Genomic DNA, 25,899 nt, shown 5'->3' with positions numbered 1-25,899 from the left:
CCACCTCCTCCTCACCCTGGCAAATGCAGTTAATAGTTGGTGGGCGGCGGGTCTGGCTCCGGGCAGCAGGCAGCTGAGAACACACTGGTGGGCTACTGCAGGAGCCGGGCTGAGCAGATCGCAAACCCGTCACCGCCTGCCTGCCGCCCGCCCTCACCTCCCAGCAGCCATGTCTTGCTACGACAGGGTGGGCTGTGAGTGTGTGTTCGTTGCTTCAGTAAACAACCACAGGTCACTTGGGAAAGGACTGGGGTAATGATTACCACATACACTTGTCCTGGTGTCTTAGGGTCTTCCTCCTGTGGACCCAGCTTTTACTCAGTCAATGGGTTCAAGGTATGAAAAACAGGATAAGGCACAGAGAGTAGAACAGGGGTCCTAACTTCTCAGGCAGGGGCCGTGTTTGTATCTGGCACAGTAAGGCCAGCTAGGCTCTGGAGCCTCAACAAACACCGCTTTAAGGTCATGTACAAAAGCACTGTTGTTGTTAGGTGCCGTCAATTCATCTCCAACTCCTAGCGTTCCCATGCACAGAACGAAACACCGCCCAGTGCCACACCAGTTCTGCGATCCCTGCTATACTTGAGCCCATCGCCGCTTCCACCACGTCAATCCATCTCGTTGAGGGCCTTCCCCTCCTACGTCAACCCTCCACCCTACCAAACATGACATCCTTCTCCAGGGAATGGTCCCTTCTGACAACATGACCAAAACAGTGAGACGAAGTCTGGCCATCCTCGCTTCCAAGGAGCATCCCAGCTGCACTTCCTCCAGGACAGATTTGTTAGTTCTTTTAGCAGTCCATGGGACTTTCAGCATTCTTCGCCAGCACCACAACTCAAAAGCATCCACTCTTCTTCAGTCTTCCTTATTCATTGTCCAGCTCTCACATGCATATGAGGCAACTGAAAATATCATGGCTTTTTTCAGGCACACCTTAGTCCTCAAGGAGATATCCTTGCTCCTCAGCACTTGAAACAGTTCCTTCGCAGTTGACTTTCCCAATGCTACACGCCATCTGATGTCCTGACTGCTGCTTCCATTGGCATCAACTGAAGAACCAAGCAATGTGAAGTCTTTGGCAACTTCAATCTTTTCTCCATTTATCATGATGCTGCTTATAGGTCCAGTTGTGAGGATTTTTGTTTTCTTTATCTTGAGATGTAATCCAGGAGCTCTGGTGGCTTAGCGCCTAAAGCATTTGACTACTAACTAGAAGACTGGTGGTTCAAACCCACCAACCATTCCTTGGAAGGAAGACTGGGCAATCTACTTCCGTAGTGATACTGCCTTGGAAACCCAAGGAGGGGTTGCTGTGAGTTGGATCCAACTCAACAGCAGTGGGTTTTTTTTGGTTGTTGTTCTGTTTTGTTTTTAATCCATACTTCAGACTGTATTCTTCAATCCTCATCAATAAGTGTTTCAAGTCACCCTCACTTTCAGCAAGCAATGTTGTGTCATCAGAGTATCACAGGTTGTTAATGATTCTTCTTCTAATCTTGATGCCACGTTCTTCTTCATACAGTCCAGCTTCTTGGGTTATCTGCTCAGCATATAGGTTGAATAACTATGGTAAAAGGATACAACCCTGACACACTCCCTTTTGGATTTTAAACCATGCAATGTGCCCTTGTTCTTTTCGAATAATAGCCTTCTGGTCTATGCACAGGTTCCTCGTGAGCACAATTAAGTGTTCTGGAATTCCCATTCTTCTCAATGTTATCCACAGTTTGTTATGATCCACACCATCAAATGCTTTTGCATAGTCAATAAAACACAAGTAAACATCTTTCTGGTATTCTTTGCTTTGAGCCAAGATCCATCTGATACCAGCAACGATATCCCTTGTTCCATGTCCTCTTCTGAATCCAGCTTGCACTTCTGGAAGTTCTCTGTCAATATACTACTAGAACCGTTTTTGAATTATCATCAGTAAGATTTTACTTGTGTGCGATATTAATGATATTGTTCGATAATTTTCACATTCTGTGGGATGACCTTTCTTTGGAATGGGTACAAATATGGATCTCTTCCAGTCAGTTGGCCAGGCAGCTGTCTTCCAAATCTCTTGGCTGAGTTACAAAAGCGCGAATGCCTACAAAACCCCCATTGCACAAATCTTGTCCACAGAATGGTTTGGCCAGTGAGAAAGCAGGAGAGGGAGTGGGAGCAGAGATGGAACGTATTGGTCTAAAAATCAAAGACCTGGGAGAGGCTCTCAGACCTCTCTCACTTGCCACTTGGGATAAGTCACACTTAGGTTTTTTGAATCTCAATTTTCCTAGCTATAAAATGGGAACACAAACACTGCCACCCTCATGGGACTGTGAGACTTTAGTTGCAACTGCTTGGACGTGACTTCCAATTTTACAAAGTCACAGAAAAAATAGCTTTAGATTTTTTAAATAGATAAAAATAGAAGGAAACTCTCTAATCTCCACAATTTCACATAAACAAAACAGCTACTTTACGGAGTACCAAAGTCATCCATAGTAGTTTCTCTTACTTTATTTCTCTTGTGCTTCACCCTCTGCAAATGAGGGCATAGAGGCACAGAAAGGTAGTGTGACTTCAAGGTCAAAGAGCTGGCAAGTGGGAGAATCCAGATCGGGAGCAGTGGTATGACCCACAGCCCCACCTACTTCTGTAAACTGTTGGTAGCTGCCCTCAGGTCAGCCCCCAACTCACAACACCACGCATGACAAGAATGGATCCTCATGATCCACAGGGTTTTTGGTGGCTGATTTTTTGGAAGCAGATCACCAGGCCTTTTTCCTAGTGTGTCTTAGTCTGGAGGTGATGCTGAAACCTCTTTGGCATCACAGCGACACGCAAGCCTCCACTGATGGGTGGATAGCTGTGCTCAAGGTACACTGGCTGAGATGGAACGCAGGTCTCCTGTATGGAAGGTGAGAATTCTACCCCTGAACCACCACTGCCCCCCATGTATGTATGTACTGGGGTTCTACATACATAACATCATGGTTAATCCTCAGAACCCAAAGAGATAAACCACCAACCAAAGATCACATGGAGGAGCCAAGCGATGGGGTACTCAACTCCAGGCACTGTGGAGGCATCCAGCTCTGAACATGTCCACCCATCTCTCAAGTATTCATTAAGTGCTCATCATGGGCAAGGCCCAGGCCACGGGTCCTGGTCACAACCCTGCCTGGGGTAGAGTGGGAGTGTTGACACAGAGAAGCATTTCACAGGGCAAGCTTCCACTGGCTGCTGACCAACGCTTTGGCCAGCAACTGGGATTTCAAGTTTCTAGTCCTGCACAAGTCCTCCACCACTGTTACTCCCTGATAGTGCATAAACAATGCTTACAGCTCCTCAGAGGGGAGCAGCCCTCTCCAAGAACACCTGGGCCAAGACAGAAACATGCCAACCACCAGGCAAGGGTGTGGCCATCCCTAGAGGAAGACAGACAACCTAGGAGCCAGGGGAAGCTAGGGCACCCCCTTTCTGGGCCACTCCAAGGTGCCAGCTACTAAAGTGCTTTGATCAGAAGTGGAACTCAGGAGAAGAGAAGGTTAAAGTGCAGTTGAAGGAAAAGAGGCTCCAGTGAACCAGGGGCGGGAAGTGGGGCAGGCAGGGAGGGACGCAACGATTACCACCTACTGAGGGCTCCACCATGAACTCAGCCCTGGGTTCTGTGTGCTCGCTGCCTGCCACACTGTATCTCCACAAAGAACACCTGAGTGATGGGTTTTAGTAACTATTTCTTACAGATAAGAAAACTGGGGCTCAGAGTGGTCAGACGGACAGCTAGTGACACAGGAAAACATCCTGGGGCACTCATTTCTTCGGTTCCTTGTAGTCTCCTATGGGCTGTCCCCGAACCAGAGAGTCCTTCACTGACCCTGTGCCCAACTCCCTACTCCCTTCTCCCCTCACCCTGTGTTCTGCTCTCCAGAGTCCTAGCCACCATCTTGATGGGCCCCATGTTTGTCTGACAACTGCCTGCCCCCAGCCCCCCCGAGAGAATGTAAACTGCAGGAGCCTTGGTCTGTTTGACTGTGATGGAGCCCAGGCACCCAGAACGGTCTCCAGCACACAGCCAGCAGCCAGCATTCGATACGTATCTACTGAGTAAACACACTGAGCCACATAGGATTTCAACGCAGCAGTTGCTTCTGCAGTCACCCACTCCCTCCCCCACGCCCCGCCCTGCTTCCGCCTGCTTTTTATCTAAGCCTCTATTCCTTGCACCTCTTTCAATGAGTTAGTAAAATAAATTTGTTTAAATAGTATGAAAAATTGGTCCATAATCATCACCAAACTGTAGTGTAAACAAGGTGATACAAAAAAAAAAAAAAGCCCCACCCAAACCCACTGCTGATGAGTGGATTCTAACTCGGCCACCCCATGAGACAGAGAACTGATCCACAGCGTTTCTAAGGCTGTAATCTTAATGGAAGCAGACCGCCACATCTTCCTCCCAAAGAGCCGCTGGTGGGTCGGAACCACTGACCTTTGGGTTAGCAGCAAGTGCTTTAACCACTGCGCAACCAGGGCTCCTAAACAAAGCTTTAAGAAATAAATTTAAAAAGACACAAAGGGCCTCACCTCCCCACCCATGAGCACTGTGATCTACCAAGGCCGGAGCCCTAGAACTATGATCTGCTCTATCATGAATTTACTACTAATATAAAAAAACAAGGTTTAGATGTTTGAGGGTGTATTTAATTGGGGATGGGGGTGTTAGGACCAGGACCATGTTAGAAGCTCTTCCAGTTAAACCTCTGATTTAACTGCCAGCTGCAGGCTGGAGAGGGCAAGCAATCAGGTTGGCTAAACCGGATACTCATAAGGGACCATTAAAGTGTCCTTGCATTCCCACGGTGGGTGGGTGACAACAAGCCTGTCTCCTTCCCGGTACAATCAGCCTCAAGCTCCTGCTCTCCAGGAAGACTTCCGGGCAGGTCACTTGCTTGGAAAGCTGGCTCTGGGGGTGGTGGGTGGGGGTGGGGAGTGGGAGGGGGTGTCACAACATCTCATAAGTGAACAAGCAGGAAGCCACTGATGGGGAACGAAATAAAAAAGCCAAGGGAAGGCCTGCATTCCATTCCCCTCCTTGAAGGACCCACCTCCTCCTCTCATGCCCACCCAGCCCACCTCCAAATACTCCCAATTGATTGCACACACTTCCTCTTGGCAACAAAAGTAAACTGTTGCAACTTGTTGCTACAATTCACTCCCCCATCCTGAGGGAGGAGGGAGACTCAGTAGAGCCCCAGAGACCCGTGGGAGAGTGCTGGGACATTCCTGAGACCACCCCCTCCTCCCATCCCCTCCCCGTTGACAGTGTTCCCTGGGGGGTCTTTGCTTCACTTTCTCGTTTTGTAGCCCAGGCCTTGGGGGGGGGGGGCACCAGAGAGGAGAAAACAGACCCTAGGATGACATGTACATTTGGGACTGGGGTGAGGGGTGGGAAAGAACCAAGCAGGCAGAAGAGTTTCCTCCAGGGAACCTGGGCCAATCTATTCCTTTCCTAGGCTCTATCACTTCAATGACAAAGCAGTTTTACCTGTTTGCCATCAACTCAAACTGGGCACCTGAGCTGCACTACCTCTGGAGCCTGCCTGTCACAACCCACAGCACCGTGAGCCCCAAGGCCTCTGGCATCTCACTCACCTGTATCCTTACCCTCCAGCCTAGAATAGGTGCTCAGGATGTATTTACTGGATGAACAAATGCCCAAAAGATGCAATAAAGCCATGGAACTTTCTGGCAACAAAAATAATGGCTGTTCCCCTCAGTGAAGGAGCCTGATAGGTAATGGTTAAAGCACTTGGCTGCTAACCAAAAGGACGGAGGTTCGAACCCAACAGCCACTTCACAGAAGAAAGATGTAGCAGTCTGTAAAGGTTTACAGCCTTAGAAACCCTATGGGGTAGTTCTCCTCTGTCCTACTGGGTCACTGTGAGTTGGAATCAACCGGACAGTAGTGGGTTTTGGTTTCCCCTCAGTGGATCCTAACGTGGCCATTAAAAGAACTGTACCCCAGAACAGTTTACAGTACTAAGTCAGTGAGAATACACAACAGTATGTTCTGCTTACAACATTGTCAAATATGTGTGTATACGGACAGAAACCCAGAAAAATGCAAACAGTGGATAAGGAGAGGGGCACGTTTGCTTCTTGCCAGTTTTGTTGTTTTGATGTCCGTGCTATAAACAAACCCTTTTTTCCTTCTTTACTTTAAAAGGAGAACTGATTCCAGTAAAGATTTTGTCTCTCTCAGCACTCCATGACCAATCTTCACTCCGAGTCCCTAGCTGGGGACAATGTGGGACCACATGGAAGAATCCTCAACAGTCAGAGAAGGGTAACAAGCGGAGACTGGCAGGCTAGACAGAGCACAGCCCAGAGGGAGTCTTCTCTCACCTCTCCTAGAAAGAGAACGGGCCACAGGGAAACCGGCCTGGGTTGGGGGCCTCAAGGAGACAGAATCTTTTTCCAGTCCTGGATGACTCAGAGGCCCCGAATGCCCCGAATCACCACTGAACAAAACTAGTGCTGGAGTCTGAGCGACTGAGCAAGACCCCAGCACTGCTCCCAGAACACGGAATGTCATGCCCCTACCTTGTGATCAGCTCAAATGCCACCTCCTCCAGGAAGCCTTCTCAGACTGCCTTGGCCTCCCAGCATTCTATATCTGGTGGGACATCATTGGCTGCTGGAGACCAGGGCCCCATTTCCTTCACCTCAATATTCCCAGCACCTGGCCCAATGCCTGGCACATAAAGGAAGCTCTGGGAGTGGTTAATGAGTAGCTGAGGGTTCAGTGTGAAGAGGGAAGACCATCCATGAGATGGATTGACACAGGGACTACAAAGATGGGCTCAAGCATAGCCAGGATTGTGAGGATGGCGCAGAACTGGCAGTGTTTCATCTGTGTACATAGGGTCCTATGAGTCGGAGCTGACTCGATGGCACCTAACAACTCCGGGACTCAATGTGTGGGCGGATGAAGGGAGAAATGAACAGTCATTGTGAGCGGGTTGTGGTGAAGCGCTCACTGGTCAAGATGGAGGCAGACCCTCTTACTGCTGCCTCTCCAGAGAGTGCTGCCCCAGCAGGCAGGCTCAGGGAACAAGCCATTTCCCAGGGCCTGCACTGTCGCTCACCTGGCCAGTCTCTTCCCTGCCCTCCCTCATGACCACCATGTGAAAACTGGCCAGTTAGGATTAAAGGTGAAGCCAGTAGGCAAGGCAATATTATTGAACTGGCAACCTCACTCTCAGTAGCCAACTGCACCGTGAAACCTGGGGCTCTATTCTGCCCAGGCATGAAACTCCACTCTTGTAATTAACCCTCAGCTACTGGTAAGGGAGAAGAGGTCGACCCCTCACTGCCAAGTGAAGAAACACAAGTCTAACAGGGAAGGGTGTCTACACGGTCACACAAAGGTTCTGAGTCAGAGTGCCCAAGTGTGAACCCTAGCTCACTGTTCTCATGTGTAAAATGGGGGTAATTTCCTACCTCCCGGTAATTCACAGAGAAGCACTAGCACAGTGCCTGGTACTTAGCAAGTATTCAAAAAGTGTAACTGTTATTGTTGTTAGTTTCACTATTATTATCATTATCAGCAGAGCTAGGACTTGAACCCTGACCTCCTGACTCCCAGACAGTCTTCTTTCCTCTCCCACCCTCCCTGTCTTCCCTCCTTCTCCTCCCAAGAGCCTGGCTCAAGATCCTCAGAAATTCCTAGTCACTCAGGTAGCAGGGGCTGCCTCATGTCACAGTTTCTCTCTCAGTGACCCAACTCCTTGCTCAGACGGGGTTCCTGGAGGACAGGGACTGACTGGCTCTCTGCCATCTCCATGGAAGCCCCACCATACCACACACAGCAGGACCTCAAGGTATCTGTTGACTTAGTGAGGAAATTTTGGGGCAATTCCCTCATATTCAGGAGCTCCCGTAGCGTAGTGCCTAAGGCATTTGACTGCTAACCAGAAGGCTGGCGGTTCAAACCCACCAGCCACTCCTCAGAAGGAAGATTGGGTGATCCATTTCCATAGAGATACCACCTCAGAAACCCAAGGAGGGGTCGCTGTGAGTCGGATCTGACTCAACGACAGTGAGTTTGGTTTGGCCTTTTTTCCTCCATATCCAAGAGTCCTGGTGGCAGAGTGGTTAAGCGCTCAGCTGTTAACAGAAAGGTCTGTTGTTCGTAACCCCTAGCCGCTGGCTCCGCAGGAGAAAGATAAGATAGTCTGGTTCCATAAAGATTACAGCCGTGGAAACCCTATGGGGCAGTTCTATTCTGTCCTACGTGGTCACTATGAGTCGGAGTCAACTCAACGGCAATGGGTTGGGTTTGGTTGAATTCCATTGTATCCAATAGTTAGTTGGCTCTTAAATGTGAAAAAAATAAAACCTTTAAAATACCTCCCTACCAAATGAGTCACTGGGCCCATGGGCTTAGGATCAGGGTCACAGGGGACATCAAGCTCAATTGGCATAACATAGCACACAAAAACATTGTTCTACATCCTACTTTGGTGAATAGCGAATTGGGGCTTAAAAGCTTTCAAGTGGCCATCTAAGATGCAACTACTGGTCTCTCCTCGTCTGGACCAAAGAAGAATGAAGAAAATCAGACACAGAAATAATTAGTCCAAGGGACTTAGTGGACCCATGAGGACCTCAGCCTACATGGACCATGAGACCAGAAGAACTAGATGATACCTGGCTACCACTGTCAACCACTTGGAAAGGGATCGAAATAGGAGATCCTGAATAAAGTGGGAGAAAAATGTGGAAAAAAAACTCAAAAGCCATTAAAAAAAAAAAAAAAAGACCAGACTTACTGCCTTGATAGAGACCAGTGAAACTACAGCTCCTACTCACCCTTCGGGCCTGGAACAGAACTCACCCTGTGGCTAAACTTCTACCCACACAGCAGGCAGGCCTAGGAGGTGAATGTTTACAACAGGCAAGCATGCTCCTCAGAACAATCACCCATGGAGATCAGAAAGGCAGCATTTGCACAGGGAGACAGCTCAGAGGGCAGGAATGCACAAGAAAGCAGGACACAGGGAAAAGGTGACCACAGGGAGGAAGTGGGAAGAGAGCCGTTACATTGTGGGGCTGCAGTCGGTGTCATGAAACAAACTGTATGAGCTGCTGAATGGAAAAAGATTTGGTCTGTAAATTTTCACCCAAATCACAATGAAAAAGAAAACATTTTTTTCCTTAAAAAAAAATAATAATAATAAAATGCCTCCCTACCACCACCTTTCTCGACATGGAGATTTCCAGACAAGCACCAAGCATCAGGTTTGGCAAGTTGGAGAGAATCTGGGCTCCACTTCCACAGCCTTAAACACAAAGTACCAGGCAGACCCAAACCCCATTTGTGCGACAAGGACTACAGCCGCACCAGCCAAGAACAGGCCCGAGGGCACAGCGATGGCAGCGCCCCACCTCTGCCCTCAGGTCCACACAGTCCGTGCATTCTGAAATCTCCCCATTCGGGCCCAGCTAGAATCCATCACCAAAGCGCTCCCAATGCCCTGCTCTTTATGTTAATCAGACAGGAAGCTGCCTTCTCCAGACTGTGACTTAATGCAAAACATAGGAAACAAGGTGGCTTTTGAACACAGACAATGCTGAAAAGGTGCCTCTACTGCTTTGTATCAACTTTAGCAGGGGGGAAAAAAAAACCGAACCCAACTCAGCTCACATCATAAACTGAACCACATTGTGTGGTGACAAGGACGCAAAAGTCGCAGGCCTCAGAAACCTCAGCATCAGTGCCTGGGGAGCCTTCCAGAGAGTTCCTCAGCCAACTTAGTCACAGACCTTGTTGCCAAGGGACAGGCTTGCTGGACAGAGTTAGGCCACCGCAAAACTTGGATACATATCTCCTGCCACCTGGGGGCAGGAGATATCGATGGTGATGTGAAGAAGAGGAGGAAGAGGAAGACTGGACCACCTGACATACAGTTATAATCCTCACAACATTCCTAAAACAGCAGGCTTCTCCATGTAGCAGATGGGGAAACTGAGGCTCAAAGAGGCAGATGAATCGGCTCTGCCTGATCCCAAAGCCCTGGCTGTGCTTCCTCTCCCAGGGGCTGTGCATGAAAAATACAACCCATCAGTGAGACACACTCAGGGGTCACCAGCGAGTGGCAATGCACGAGTTCACCTGACCAGCAATCAGGCTGGTGGCAGGGCAGTGGAAGCCCAGTGTGGCTTTCTCCAGGGCCCAGCCTGCTGCCTGGCACTTCGCCATGGGAAATATTGATTCCTGAACTGTGGGAACCTTCAGCCTAAGCAGCCCTGTCCAACTGGAAGAAGTTCAGAAAAGTGCAAAACACCTCCCTCCCCATTCCTCAGGGCTGGCGCCTCCTCCAAGGCCCTAAAAAGAAAAAGACAAGGCAGTGGAAGGACAGGCTCTTGAGGAAAGACTGAAAGAGCTAAGTATGTGTGGATCGGCTCAACCAGCTAACCCATGCTAAAGGCAAAGGAAGGGGTGGTAACAGTTTGAAAACACTTAAATTAGGCCCCATGATTTACAGAAAGGCAGGGGGTTGAGTAAAAACAGAGGCAAACACTTGCTACCAATTCACATGCTTCCTACCAACTCACAGCACGGGCCTGGGCAAATTGCTCCCTCTCTAATTGGAAAGAAAAAGAAAAATATCCTAAGATCACTTCCAGCTTAGGCATTCTGCAATTCCAGGTAAATTCAGTTGGGGGTTTCTGATGGGGAGGGGGGTGATTTTACTCTTAAGTGAGGCTTCACTTAGAATTAGGATTTAAAAAAAAACTAAGGCTACAGCTCTCAAAATATGATGTCCTCGTGCTCAGTGGCAATCTTCTAACAGAAAGAGATCAGACTGTAACACCCTCAACACATTAAAAAGTGCTTAGACAGTAAGTCAGTTCTGAAAGGGCAGATGTCGAATGATTCACACTTACAAAATGTCTAGGATAAGCAGGTACATAGAGACACAAGTTTATCAGTGGTGACGGAGGCTGGTGGGCAGGAGGGGAAATGGGGACTCACTGCTTAGGGGACAGCTTCTGTCAAGGGTGATGAGAAAATGGGGAAAAGGATAATGGGGACGGCTGAACACCACCATGAACGTAACTGATGTCACTGAACTGTGCATGTGAAGAGTGTCACCATGGCAAAATTGTTTTAGACATATATTTACCACAATAAGAAAATTAGTTGATTTTGTTTTAAATGGGCACAGAGAAATCTCCCAAAGGCCCACAGGGAGAGAGGAACTTCCCTGACAGAGACCCTCTTTCTCCTGAGTAAGTCCTCGGGGAAGCTTGGTCCTCGGACCAGCACCCAGGAAGTGGCTTGCAGGCTCCACCTATAACCTCTCGACAGGCTCAGCCCTACCTGTGCCAGCAGGAAGCCACACTCTTTGGTGGCAACTTCCGGAAGGTACTATGAGGCTCCCTCAAGCCACAGCATGTGGGTTCCTGGGCCGTGGAGAAGCAATAGGGGCTGGTGATGGGAACAGCTCGGACAGGCACAGAGTGAGAGCTAGGAGGTTAGACTGGGGAGAAACTCAGAGGCGCCCTCAACCTCAGCCAAGGGCCATGCGAGGGCTCTTCTGGGCCCACATGGCCAGGCACGATGAGCTGTGTCCCATTCCGGGTGCTGAATCACCACTGGCTTGAGCAATGCATCCTCAGAATGGGAGCCTGAGCAATTCCCACAGAAGCCCAAGTTACTTTTTAAAGAGACACGCATCAGACCCAAGAGGGTCACTTCTCTCCTTCCTCCCATGTAAGTACATGGGGCAGGTGGGGACAGAGGGGCAGACACGAGCCGGGCCCCTACTCTTCCAACACCTCCCCCCCACACCCCCAGTCGTGTGGCAGCAGCTTCATTTTAGACCCAGACTCATGTCCCTCGTGACTCATGGCATCCCTCCCAGAGGCCCCCAGGCTACTTTGCAGGAACCCAGGCCTGCTCAGGACCCAGCCAGGCTCTCTGACCAGGTCTTCCTTCTGGTCAACATGGGCTATGCAGCGAAGGAGAGCGTGTGGCGTAGAGCCAGGAAGGACCCACCTTTTCCCAGAATATGAGGCACTGGGACAGGAGCAACCGTCTAAGGATCCCTCTGGTGATGCAGTGACGTCAGAGAGAATAAATGCGTTCTAACCACAAGGAGCCAGCTGAGCCCCTTCATAAGACCCTTCCTCCCTCCTTGCACACAGCAGGCATTCGCTATACAGCCAGTGAGTGAAGGAGGGAAGAAATTTGAAATCTAGAGCAAAGCAGCTTAAGAGGTGAGATATAAGATCAGCCAGCCTGTCCCCTTACCATACCCGCCCCCCCAAAAAAAAAACTCACTGCCATTGAATGGATTCAACTCACAGCAACCCCTCCTCGGGTTTCCAAGGCAGTATCTCTACAGAAGTATAGTGGCTAGTGGGTTTCAACCGCCAGCCTTCTGGTTAGCAGTTAAATGCCTTAAGCACTATGCCACCAGATAAGAAAATCTTAAATCGTTGAGTATATGAGGATCCAAAAGCAATACATATGAAAGAGTACATAAGGAAAAGTAACACTCACCCCCAATCCCGCCCCCCCAGCCCTGGTTTCTATTATCAGTGTCTCAGAATTTTTCCAGAAATATTCCACATACAGACAGAGATGACAGACCATGTTTCAAACAAAAGGGAGCAAACCGTAACCCTAGACCTCACCCTAATCCTACCTCTAACCTTAGCTGTAGTTTCAGGCTAGTTTTTTAGGGTCTAGTCTTTTTTTCACTCACCACATACCGTGGCGTGCACACCTTTTATCATTACATTTAGGTCTGCCTCATGTTTTCAATGGTCGTAAGGCCTCCCACTGGACCATGCTTTACCTGCCTTTTCCAATGGGCGGTTAACTCACCTGCCCCTCTTTTTCTTTTGCTGTAACAATGAAGAGCCTCAGGTGTTTCTATCCTTTTTACCCCTTTGTATTTATCCACATTGTATTCATCCACATTCAGGGTAAATTCCTAGAATACCGTCAGAAGGAATCTACTTCAGGAATCTACTTCGACAGCTGTTGCCAAACTACCTTCCACAAAGAGCTGTGCAATTTACTCTCCCACTGTTGTTTGTTGTTATGTGCCATCTAGGCAGGTACAAGAGCGCTTGAGAAACAGGGACAGCTTGGAGAAATAAAAATGAGCCCAGTTTTCAGGTCCCCAGGCCTGGCTCACATAAGCGGTAGGCACACAAAGTGGTATATGTGGATCTTTATAGAGCAATACAGCACTTTACTAAAATCAAACCTTCCCCCGACCAGAGCCAGAGCCGGAAGCCAGGCCTCTAGGTGGTCAAGGCCGGTGTTCTTTTCCACTTCACCCCTTGCCATAGTCTCCATCACAAGAAACCACGTGCAAGAACAAAAACCACAGTCAGTTTGCAGAGTTCGCCAAGGGCCTGGACCCAGGCTGCTCAGCACAGCTCATCACCAAGTGCATCCCAAAGTACCAGGGGATGGGCCCGAGGACCACTCGTGTTTTTACCACTTTGGATTCACAGCCCACTAGCTCTGCACACATACATACACATCCACACCTTTTTAGAAATAGAAAGTGCATCAGGCCAGGAGCCAGAAAAGGAGGGTTTGAGTTACTCCTCTCTAGGACCCGTTTCCTCACTGATAATCCCTAGTTAACCCAAGAATCGTTATTGATTTTTTCCTCTAATAACTTTTATATAGCTATTATGTATCATGCCCTTTACATACAAGAGTCCCTGGGTGGTACAAATTCTTAATGCACTTGGCTACTAACCAACTGGTTAAAGCTCAAAGGCCTGGCGATCTACTTGTAAAAAATCGGCCCCTGAAAACCCCACAGAGCACAGTGCTACTGTGACACACCCGAGGTCGCCATGAGACAGAGATGACTGCCTTTAACGAGGCTCAGGAGGGTATGTGACTCACCTCAGGTTACAGCTAAGAAGTGGCTGGGTCGGGATTTGAACTCAAGTCTTCCTAGCAACAAAGCTCACATTCCTTCCACAACCTCTTCCCCCCCTCTATTTGGCAGCTCTGAAAATGTAAGCCACCAGAACCTTCCCAGCGGGCAGCTAGACGTCCTTCTGCTGCAGGACTTGAGCCCAGGGGGTTCAGTGCACTAAGGGTTAAGGTGGAGAGGCAGTGGCTCTCTGGGGCTGCACAAAGGGAAAATGCACTTCCTGCCCCGGGCAGCCAGAGATGCTGTTTCATGCTCAGCAAATTAGGATGTTTGTTTAATTAAGAGGACACACAGATTTTGTTCTTCTAAATATTTTTGGAATATGATGCTTGGGAGGAAGCTGTCAAGGCATGGGTCGTCGCGCCCCCCCCCCCGCACCCCCTGCTTTAGGTTTCTTCCTCTCCCTGGAAGAGAAGGGTAGGAGGAAAACAACAGGCAACCCCTCCTCTGCTTTTGAAATAAAGATGTCAAGCTGGTAAGGGATGTCTTAAGCACTTTACTGGAGGATTAGCAAGCCTAGGAAGGGAAGAAAGCACAGCCATCCCAGCTTCTAGCAATACCCTACCAGGCTCCACAACAATGCTGCATTTTTTGAGTGTTTTTCTTCGCTTGAAGAGCTAACAGATCCTTGTTTTGTTTTTTTCTGGAGCAAGAGCAGGCAAAAGGCAGGCTATGATTAACATGCACCCTTCGTCCTACAAGAGAGAGGTTGTCCCATCTCCAACCCCTCAGGTTAAAAAGTTTAAGAATAACAAAAGACGAAAGCCGGCACCCTCACTTTCATCTACCCGCGCAGCCTTCGGACAAGCAGACCTCCAAATCACGTCCCTCCCCGGCTGGAGAACTCCCCAAACGGAGCCTGCCAACTCTGGCTCTCCGGGCACCTGGATCTTCTGCCCACGGGTGCTGCCAAGACTTGCTGAGCATGGAGGAAGGAGGAGGGTTTCAGTGTCACTGGGCGGGGGGCCATCCCGGAGCATGGTGGCTCTCAGGTTACACTGAGCAATCTTGACATCTTTAATTACCTCCCAATTAACTACTAAATGACGCCTCACTTCCCGACACCACAGGCCAGCCTCAGTATGCCAACCCTGCAATGTGCCCCTGGCTGGCAGCAGCTTCCTTTTGCACCCAGACAGAAGTGGCCCCTCTCTGCCTTGGAATTCCTCAAGTCCTTTGTCTATGGCATTCTTAGGACACTCATCACAGGCTGGCTTTGTATTTCAGTCATGCTGTTACTATTCCCCTTCAAGACTGTTAGTGCCCCAAGGACAGAGGCCCCTACCAAGGGCCCGCAGGACCTCTGCTGGGTGGGCTGGCTCTCTCTCTCTACCGGCATGACTCACACTACCTTTCTGGGGTCCCTGTCATCTCTGCCTCACATCAAAGTCATCTACAGATTTATCCCAAGTGCCTGAGGGCAGGGGCCAGGTCTTACTCAACCTTGCACTGCCCCCCCACACCTGGCTGAGTCCCTGGCACAGAGAAGTTGGTTAAATATTTGCTGGATTACACATCTGTTATCCCCACCCCCACCCCCACAGCAAGCTTGTATGTAAACTGACTAATATTAATTGAGCGATTGTCTAAACAGGCCTTAAAGGGGCCTTGCTCCTTGCCAAGGGACTAAGCCATCCAGTGAGGTTATCAGACCTGCCTCAATGGAGCCAGAAATGGCCAGTGTTGCACCGGGAAGGAGCTAATGATGTTCGCTTCCCCTTCAACAGTTACTCAACAGTTACTCTGAAATCCTGTTAGACTCAGAACAAGGCCCAGTGAACCGAGAAGTGGCTGGGCCTCTCAAGACCTGGGACTTCCCAAGAGCCTTCGCCTCACACCGCTGGGTGGGGCCGCAGGCTCAGCCCTGGCACTCACCCTGCCCCCAACCTCAAGGCAGCCGGCAAGCCAGTCCTGGAGGTGACTCGGCCTCAGTGTAAAACCCCGAGGCTCCCTGGAAGGGTCGGGGTGGGGCGGTGGGGGGGCTCGCAGACCAGCCTTGGGCGTGGCCCCGGCGCAGGATGGGTGAAGATCCCCGGACCAGGAACGAGGGGAGTTAGAAAACCCCGGATTGGCCGACACGGGAGAGACATGCTAGCCTGGGCCTGGTCCTAAAGCAGCTGGGTGCAGCTCCCGCCCCTGGCCCGCGAGGAGGCGCCAGGTGCGGGAATCAGGTGCACACCTGGGCGGCCCCTACTGCTGCGGGCCATTCCCGGGCAGCAAAGCCAAAGTTGAGGGGCTGAAGGAGGGGGGTCTTTCCTGCCTCTCGGCCCTGTCCCGCCAGGTCCCCTTCCGCATGCACCTCTCCCCACCCTCCTCCTCCTCCTCCTCCTCCTCGGCCGACTCCGCCAGGCGAATGAGGAAGTCGGCTGCGAGGGCGGAAACCGAGCCGAGTGCAAAGTCTGCGGCAGACTGTCCGATTCTGACTCAGGCGGCCGCCCTGACAGCTGCCGAACGGTCCCCGTCAGCCCGTTACCTTCGTTTCAAATATGCCCGGAAACTTCCAACGGAGCCTCTGCCCGGGGTCAGGGCTGCCCCGAGTCTCCAATTCACCCCCTGCCGGCTCGGCTGGGTCCCCGGAAGGGGTTAAAAAGTTTGGCCAACTTGGGCACTTGGCGAGGCGCGGGCAGGGTGCGCGCCCCGGCAGCGGAGGAGATCCGGCATCTCCGCGCACCCGGTCGGGGGAATGTGCCTGGCTAGGCAGGTGGGGGGCATGGTGCCCAGGGAGCCCGGCCTGGGAACCTCCCTCCGCTGCTGGAGGCCTCGCCGTCCCCGAGCGCCCGCGCAAGGGTCCGGTGCCCCTGCAGGGAGAATGCGATGCCCAGGCCTGGGGCCCGCGGCGTTGGCGCCCGCCCGCGCCGCTCGCTGGCCGCGCCGAGGCCAAGAACCACACGTCCGCCCGCTCGCTCCGGATTCCTCGACTCCCGCCGCCGCCGCCGCCGCCGCCGCCCGCGCCCGCCAGTCCGCCTGCCCCGGGCGGGACCTGCCGGTGGGGCATGCTCACCTGAACCTGGATCTGCCCCGGGGAACAGGCGCTGCTTCTTCCGAGACGGCTTTCTCGAGCGCTCGAGCGGCAGCGGGTGGGGCGAGCGCGCCAGACGGGAGCAGGAGCAGGTCAACCTCACTCGGCCCTCGGTGCCCTGCCCAGGAACCGTGGTGATGTGCGCGCCTCACCGCACCCAGCTCTGCTCCTCTCAGCCTTCCCGCCCCGCCCTCGCAGCCGCCTGTTCCTGATCTTGATGGACGGACAGTTTGGCCTATGGAAAGAGAGGGGGGCGGGACCACTGGAGCCAGAGCGACAGGGACTCGTCCTCTCCATCCACCTCAACCTCCGCCCGCTCCACCTTCCCCCGCGCTTCCTAGGCGGGAGCCCCGCCCACAGGGCGGGTCCAACTGCAAACAGGTTCCGGAGGACTGAGCCCGGCTTTGGTGTGTTGCCTGGGTTGGGAAGGTTGGGGTTGCTGGCGCTGGCCCCGCGAGCTGTGTTTTTCCTATTCCATGTCATCCTCCCAGATATTAAGGACCATATATGGGAAAAATGCTATTTTACATAATTATCATGGCCTGTGGGGGCGGGCGTGGACTCATCCCCGGATTCCGTTGTGAGCGTCCTCGGGTTTCTGACCCGGTTTCTTTAGAGCCGGCTTCACTTTGGGCTTCCTGACCTTTGCTCTGGCAGGAAATTGCCATTCCTAGCCTCTCTTTACCTACACGTGATTAACTCGCAGTCTTTCAGACGCTTTTAACAAAATGTTTTCGTGTGTGTGTGTGTGTGTGTGTGTGTGTGTTTAGGTAGGCAAATCACACTTTTTGGGGTGCGAGAGGAGAGTTACCACTACAAGACAGAGTCGTTGGAATTTATCTTGGATTTGGAGTGAGGAAGAAATGTACTATGATTTTAATAGTAGCCAGATATCCAAACTCCACTTTCTCCACTAATTTCAGAGTCCACCTTCATCATACACTAACTAACCTTACATATATTTGAATCGGTTGCTGAATTTTATCTGTTGATTTTTCCGTGTGCAATGTACAGTGCTTATAATGATTTAATTTTTTAATACATTTTTATCGGCAAATTTCGCCTCATTCTTTTAGGAATGTACTTGCTATTTTGATTAAGCTAGTCTTCCAAATGAACTTCAGGAAAAAAAAAAAAAGTGTAGTCTAAGGGGAAAAAAAAAGCATTTTGTAACTGTAATTATCAATCATATGTAAAGAGTTCTTCACAGTCAACAAGACTCCACATATGCCAAAATTAAAATAGCCAGAAATAGGAACAAGCTATTTATATATTTATAGATATAGAGATCCCAAAAATTATGAAAAAATAATTAAAAATGTAAACAAAACAGCACTGGTGACATTTGTCACCTATAAGATTAGAAAGAAAAAAAAAATGCCCACTGTGGGCCAGGTTTCAAGACATAGGTCAGCAAATAAATTGATCAAACAATTCTGAGAATTCATCCGAAGAAAATAATAGAAGAAATGTACACAGATGTAGATTTAAAAGATCTTCATTGCGATACTGTTTATAGTACTTAATAGAAATAATGTAAATGCCCAATACTAAAAGATAGATTCAATAAATTTTCATATATCTCAATGGCAGTGAGTTTGGTTTAGTTTTATATGTTGAAAAATACTCAAAGTCATGAAAATTCTTGGTTTTAATATGTATTGGTTTAAAATAGATTTAGCTGAAGATAATCTTGCATAGATACTAATGATACAAAATAACCATCAGTACAGAAGCAACAGAAGAGTTGGAGTAATCCCTCAGAGACAGCCAAATTTGGGACAGAGAACCACCCGGTTTGCCAACTCAGGGCCATGGTATTGGGGGACACTGGGCTCAACTGGCACAGCATAGTACATAAAAATCTTGTTCCACAACCTACCTTGGAGAGTGGCGACTGGGGTCTTAAAAGCTTTGGAGCAGCCATCTAAGGTGCAGCTAATGGTCTCCTCTCTTCTGAAACAAGAAAGAGTGAAGAAAATCAAGGGCATTTGAAAACAGTCAGCCCTAGGATATGATGGACCTCAAGACCAGAAGAACTAGATGGTGCCAGGCTACCAATGCCAACCAATTGGGAAGGGATCACAACTAGAGATCCTAGATGGAGCGGGAGGAAAAACGTGGAATGAAAATGAAGGACCCAGAATTACTGGTCAGATGCAGTTGGTGGGACCACCCCAAGACCATGGCCCTGGAATACCATTTGGCCCTGGGATAGGACTCACTCCCAGCGTCTGGCTCTCAGCCCAACAGTACAAAGACTTACATGCAGAACACCCAACCCAGGGCGATGTACCCACCTACTCTACAGAGATACACCCCTTGAAGCAAATCAACCATGAGGCACCAGAGGGGCAGCGTTCACGTGGAGGGAAAGCTGGATAGACAGGAGTGCATAGTTAAAAGGGGTCTAGGGATGGGGGGCCACAGGGAAGGGAGGGGAAGGAAGCAGGTTAGGGTTGGGGATGGTAAAAAATAGAATAGAATAGAATATATTACGTGAGAAGAATAAATTAGAGAAGGCAATTGTAGCAGGAAAGAGCCCTCATGGTATAGTGGTTAGAGCCAGGGGCAGATTACACAGGAATAAAGGTAAGCAGAGGCTTACTTGGGCGTGCTTACTAATCTATAGTGAAATTTTCACATTTTTCATCATGTCAAAGATTCTGCTTCTAGGGATGGCTGGCATCTGCCTCTCTCCCAACCCCACAGCACCTTCCTACAGAATCAAACCAAAAAAAAAACTCACTGCCGTGGAGTTGAACCCTCCTTGGGTTTCCAAGGCAGTATCACAGAAGTAGATTGCCCAACCTTTCTTCTGAGGAGTGGCTGGTGGGTTTGAACCGACAGCCTTCTGGTTAACAGTCAAGTGCCTTAGGCACTACGCCATAAGAGCTCCCTACAGAATCAAAGCCTCTTCAAATTTACAATCCCTGGAAGTGATGGATTATCCAGTAACCTAGGTAAACACGGGCTTGTTGTTGTTGTTGTTGTTTGCCATGAGTCGGCCCTGACTCATAGCGACCCCTCCTTGGGTTTCCGAGGCAGTATCACTACGGAAGTAGGATTGCCCAACCTTCCTTCCGAGGAGTGGCTGGTGGGTTTGAACCGCCAGCCTCCTGGTTAGCAGTCAAGTGCCTTAGCCACTATGCTACCAGAGCTCCTAAACACGGGCTTACGTGTGCTTATTTACTAATCTGTAGTGAACAGTTTTAGCTGTTGTTCACCACATCAAGAAAAGTGTGAAATTCAATATGAAGAATGAATCATTATCCTGAATTTTACATGTAGAAATTGCTGAATATTTTGGTATATATATTTTCACCACAATAAAGTATAAGAAAAACTAAAAAAAAGAAAAATGTGAAATTGTTCACTACACATTAATAAGTAAGCACAAGTAAACCCATGTTTACCTTGCTTATTGGGTTACCCACCCCTGGACTTCAAATCCCTGGTAACCGAAATGTTGACCATTCGAAACTACCAGCGGCTTCACGGGAGAAAGATGAGGCAATCTGCTTCCATAAAAATTCACAGCCTTGGAAACCTAATGATCCAGTTCTACTATTTCCTGTAGGGTCACTATGAGTCGGAATCGTTAAGTTTGGTGAGACAAGTTTGGTGAGTTGTTTTTGTTTTGTTTGTAGCAGAACTTCAATTACTTTTGTGCAATGTTTGTGTGTATGTGGTATGCATGTGTATCACTGTGTGTCTTTGTGTGTCCTAGACAGAGAGAATGAGGTTTGAAAGACCTTGCAGCAAAGTGTAAACATGTTATGCCTTGGTGAAGGAATTGTAACTTATTTTTTTCTTTTGCTTACCTATATTTCAAACACATACATCACTTGCATAACTTACAAAAAAAAAAAAGAAAAAGACTCATTTTAATGTCACCTCTTTGAAGATGCCTTCCCTGACCCTCTAGGCCAGGTTAGATGCTCTCCTGCGTGTTCTCACATCACCCTCCATTTACCTGCCTCATCGCAGGTATACACTAGATTGTAATCGCCCCTTTGCTTCTTCCTTCCCCTGCGCAGGCAAGAAGCTGCCAGGGGGTTGTGCCTTTTTTTGACCCAGAGCTGGCCTATGGCCTGACCCAACGTGGTCTTCAGTGAAGGACAGAACTAGACTCAGTGAGCCGGGTATAACCAGCAGGCTTTGCCTAAGTCACTAGACTGTTGGAAGGAGCACAGAAGACCATGGACTTGAAAACATCTCGTAAATTGCTAAACAGTGTGCACTTACAACAGAGCACTATTACTGAAACTCATTTCCATTTTTCTCCAGTCCACATCGAATAAAGGAAGCCCTCTGCCTTGCTATCCGGCCTCACACCCTCCTCCATCATCCATGAACCTGCACCCTTGATCATTTCCACTCCTGGGATATTTTAGGAAAACATTTAATCTATTTTGTCTGGATATTAATATAATACTATGTTTGGTGTGTTGTTGTTGTTATGTGCTGTGGAGTCGGACCCGACTCATAGTGACCCCTCCTTGGGTTTCCGAGGTGGTATCACTACAGAAGTAGATTGTCCCATCTTCCTTCCGAGGAGGGCTGGTGGATTTGAACCGCCAGCCTTCTGGTTAGCAGTCAAGTGCCTTAGGCACTATGCTACCAGAGTGCCCGTGTGTATAAAACACTAAAAGAAAGAAGAGAAAAATCACCAATAATCTACCCCCATCATAGCAACTATTAACAAACCTTTTCCTTCTTTTAAATACATACACACATAAATATATACACACACACACATATGTATGCATATATTTTGTTGTTAAGTGCTGTGGAGTCAGCTCCGACTCATAGCGACCCTATCCACAACAGAACGAAACGCTGCCAGGTCCTGCGCCAGCCTCACAATCCTTGCTATGCCTGAGCCCATCGTTGCGGTCACTGTGTCATTCCATCTCATTTGATGGTCTTCCCATCTTTCGTTGACCCTCCACTTTACCAAGCATGATATCCTTCTCCAGGGAATGGTTTCTTCTGACAACATGCCCAAATATGTTTATATTTTAAATAAAATTAAGAGAGCCACACATATATGGTCACCCCTGATATATTACAAAGACGCTACTGCAAATACATGAGGAAAAGGGTGGTCTTTTGTAATAAATGGTAATGGGTCTGTTGCATATCTACATGAGGAAAATGAATCTCAATGGGTACCTCACACCATACATGAAAATAATTTAGAATTGATCAAAAACCTAAATGTGAAAAGTAAACAATAAATCTTCTAGAAGAAAGCATAGGAGAACATCTTCATGATCTTGAAGTACACAAAAATTTCTTAAGCAAGACATAAAAAGCACTAACTGTAAGAAGAGATTGTTCAATTGAACTTCAATAAAATTAAGAACTTCTGTTTATCAAGAGACACATTTAAGACTGTGAAAAGTCAAGCCAGAGACTTGAGAGAAAATATTTGCAATATACCTGTCTAACCAAGGACCAAAGCCACTGCTGTTGGGTTGATTCCAACTCATAGCGACCCTATGGGGCAGAGTAGAACAACCCCCACAGGATTTCCAAAGCTACAAATGTTTACAGAAGTGGACTGCCACAGCTTTCTCCTGTGGAGCAGCTGGTGGGTTCAAGCTGCTGATCTTTCGGTTAGCAGCCAAGAGCTTTAACCACTGCACCACCAAGGCTCCTTTAACAAAGGACAGGTACCCAGAATTTATCAAGAACATTTACATTAAGAAAGAGAGATGACCTAATTTTTTTGAATGGGTAAAAGATGCAAATGGGTGTAACAATAGCAGAATACTCAAATACCCAACAAGCATATTTAAAAGTGCCCAACATCATCAGTCATTATGGAGTGCAAATTCTAACCACAATGAGATACCACTATCCCCCATGGCCAGCAGAATGACTGAAATTAAAATGCCAAATGTTGTCCAGGATGAGTAGCAACTACTCTCACCACTGCTCGGGAGAGTATAAATGGGTGCAGCTACTTTGGAAAGGTGTTTGGCTGTGTCTCCCCAAGATGAATGTACACGTATCCTTATGACTCAGCAAGTTCACTCTTGAATATGGACCACAGAAACGAGCGCTCAGACCCACTAAAGGTGTGTCCAAAGTTGTCCATAAAAACCAAACTCACTGCTGTCTAGTTGCATCCCACTCATAGTGACCCTTCCTTGGGTTTCCAAGGCAGTATCACTATGGAAGTAGATCGCCCAACCTTCCTTCCAAGGAGTGGCTGGTAGGTTTAAATCACCAGCCAGCCTTCTGGTTAACAGTCAAATGCCTTAGCCACTGCGCCACCAGAACTCCCAAAAATGTCTATGGCAGCTTAAAATAGCTGAAATCTAGAGGAGTAGGGGATTCCTCAGAGACAGAAGGGATAATTGTACCTATTCCCACAATGGAATACTACACAGCAATTAAAAAAAAAAAAGAAAGAAAGAAGGAACAAATTACTATTACATGTAAAAACACTGATTAACCCAATGTTCATCACCTGCTGAATGGATAAACAAAATGTAGTCTATCCATACAGTGGAATGCTATTTGGTAATAGAAGAGAAACATGGATGAACCTTAAACCAAGTGAAAGAAGCCAGTCACAAAAGGCCATGTACTGTATTGTCCTGTTTCTATAAAATGTCCAGAATAGGACAACCCATAGCGACAGAAGGCAGACTAGTGGTTGTCAGGGATTGAAGGGAATGGGAGATGGGTCGTGACTGCTAATGGTTATGGGTTTCTTTTCCGGGTGATGAAAAAAATTGTGGAATTAGATGTTGGTGATGGTTCCACAACTATGAATAACTTAAAATCACTGGATTATATATTTTTAAAGAGTAAACATTATGGTGTGTGAATCATAAATCAATAAAACTCTTGGGGGAAAATAAAAAATATAGTTAAATCTCATAGACATACTGTGTTGTGGTGAAAGAGTTTAGACATACAAGAGTAGATATTGTATGGTTCCATTTATGTGGCGGTTCTAGAATTGTCAAAATCCATCTCTAGTGACAGAAATCAGAACATAGTTCCCTTTGAAGGGAGTTAGTGTTTGGGATGGGCCCTAGGGAGTCTTCTGGGGTGCTGGAAAATATTTGAGATCTTGACCCCATCTAGTATAACACTGGGTCTACTCATATGTTAACTTCATTGAATTATACATTTAAGATCTGTGTGTTCTGCTGAGTGGAATTTACACTCAATAAAAAAGGAAAATGATCAAATAAAATTGGAAACAAATGTAACCAACTGATGATGAGAAATAAATGGATATACAAGAGTCCTTTTTTAATGCATTTTATTGAAATATAATTTATGTACAGTGAAATACATAAAACTAAAGTGACATGGATCAATGCGTTTTTTTTGTTTTGTTTTGTTTTTTGTTTTTGCAATGTTCCTTCCTCTCCCCTCCCACTCCTGGCAACCAACAAAGAAAGTTTCCCTCCATATATAAACCTTTCCTAGGGTTTTCTCTGTATTTTCCTTGATTTGCCTCTCAATTCATTGAAGATACCTAAATATAATTCTTTTGAATCTCTTATTAGGGAGCTCCAATACTGCGTCATCCTCAGGGATGTGTTTTGGGTCTGTATCCTGGTCCTTTGTTTCTCCTGCTTTATCTTGCTTCTTTGTGTGGACTGTGATGCTCTGTTGTCTCTGAGGAATTGTGACATTTTTGTGTTTATATTTAATTGGTATTGGAGGTGTTATATGAAAGGAGAGAAGGTTAGCACTCCTCTTGACAAGGATGGAAGAACCCCTTGGGCCTTATAACACACATACGGTTAAAGCATTGCCACATATTTTGTGGCATCTAACCATGGTTAGGAGCTCTGGTAGTGTAGTGCCTAAGGCACTTGACTGCTAACCAGAAGACTGGCGGTTCAAACCCACCAGCCACTCCTCAGAAGGAAGATGGGGCAATCTACTTCTGTAGTGATACTGCCTCAGAAACCCAAGGAGGGGTCACTATGAGTGGGGTCCGACTCCACAGCAAATAACAACAACAACAATGTTGGAGTGACTTGCCCCTGATTTTTGTTTTCTTTGTTTTGTTTGTATGCTATCTACACAAGCAGGGCACTATGCTTCTCTGTTCATTAGTTGACAGCACTTATACACTCACCATCTGTCTCCTTTCCTGTTGTCAGCCTCTCATATATCCCTGCCGACTTTGGCAAACAGTGCCTATTCTTAGGTCTCTGGAATCCCAATGAGAATGCTATCACTTTAAAATTAAAAATGGTTGCCACTTGTAAAGATTTAAAATGGCTGCCCCCCATTACTTTAAATATCCAAAATGGCCGTAGCTTGCAAACATTGAAAATGGCTGCACCCTGGTCACTTTAAATATCCAAAATGGCCACCACCTGTAAACATTCAAAATGGCTGTGCCCTCAGTCACTTTATATCCAAAATGGCTGCTACATGTAAACAATCAAAATGGCTGCACCCTCCGGACAACGGAAAGTCAACAGCTCAGGTTCTCTTTCCTTGATGTTTCTCTTCCTAGTCATAGGCCACCAGCGCAGTCGTCCCTGCAGCCCTTGGTGACCAGGACTGATCTTTAGCTCAATTCTCAGGTCCCAACACCACTTGGAAATATTCAGGCTGTCGGTCCACAGCTCAACCATCTCTGTACTCACTGTTTTCATTCAGGTTTTTCCACTAGTTGGTGCCTAATACACTTCTGTATAGTTTCTTTCAAAGCTCAGGGCTCCAGGATTATCTTCTGTATCTCCATCAATTGGTTTTTCTTTTCTTTGTTGAGGAGGGTCTGTGTTATTTGTCTGCCTATTCCTCGATCTTGCCGGAAGTCTGCTTCCTCATATGAGAGTCCTTTGTACTGTTGTGATTTTCTGTAAGTTTGTAATTATATAAAATTACAAGTTACAAATGACAGAAACAAAT

The 25,899-nt window shown here is 47.9% G+C and overlaps 1 non-coding gene across 1 annotated transcript; it reads left to right on the top strand.

Annotated features, from left to right (window-relative positions):
* Nucleotides 1–24,692: 24,692 nt before the first annotated feature.
* On the top strand, nucleotides 24,693–24,818 carry LOC122151386. Its single transcript, XR_006164128.1, has one exon. It is a non-coding gene; the product is annotated as a U6atac minor spliceosomal RNA (small nuclear RNA).
* Nucleotides 24,819–25,899: the final 1,081 nt, after the last annotated feature.

This window comes from Orycteropus afer, unplaced genomic scaffold, assembly GCF_000298275.1.
Source record: "Orycteropus afer afer isolate SDZICR_OR568_19922 unplaced genomic scaffold, OryAfe1.0 scaffold00421, whole genome shotgun sequence".
In the NCBI taxonomy this organism is placed as follows: Eukaryota; Metazoa; Chordata; class Mammalia; order Tubulidentata; family Orycteropodidae; genus Orycteropus; species Orycteropus afer.
This window is presented reverse-complemented; position numbering and strand designations above follow the sequence as displayed.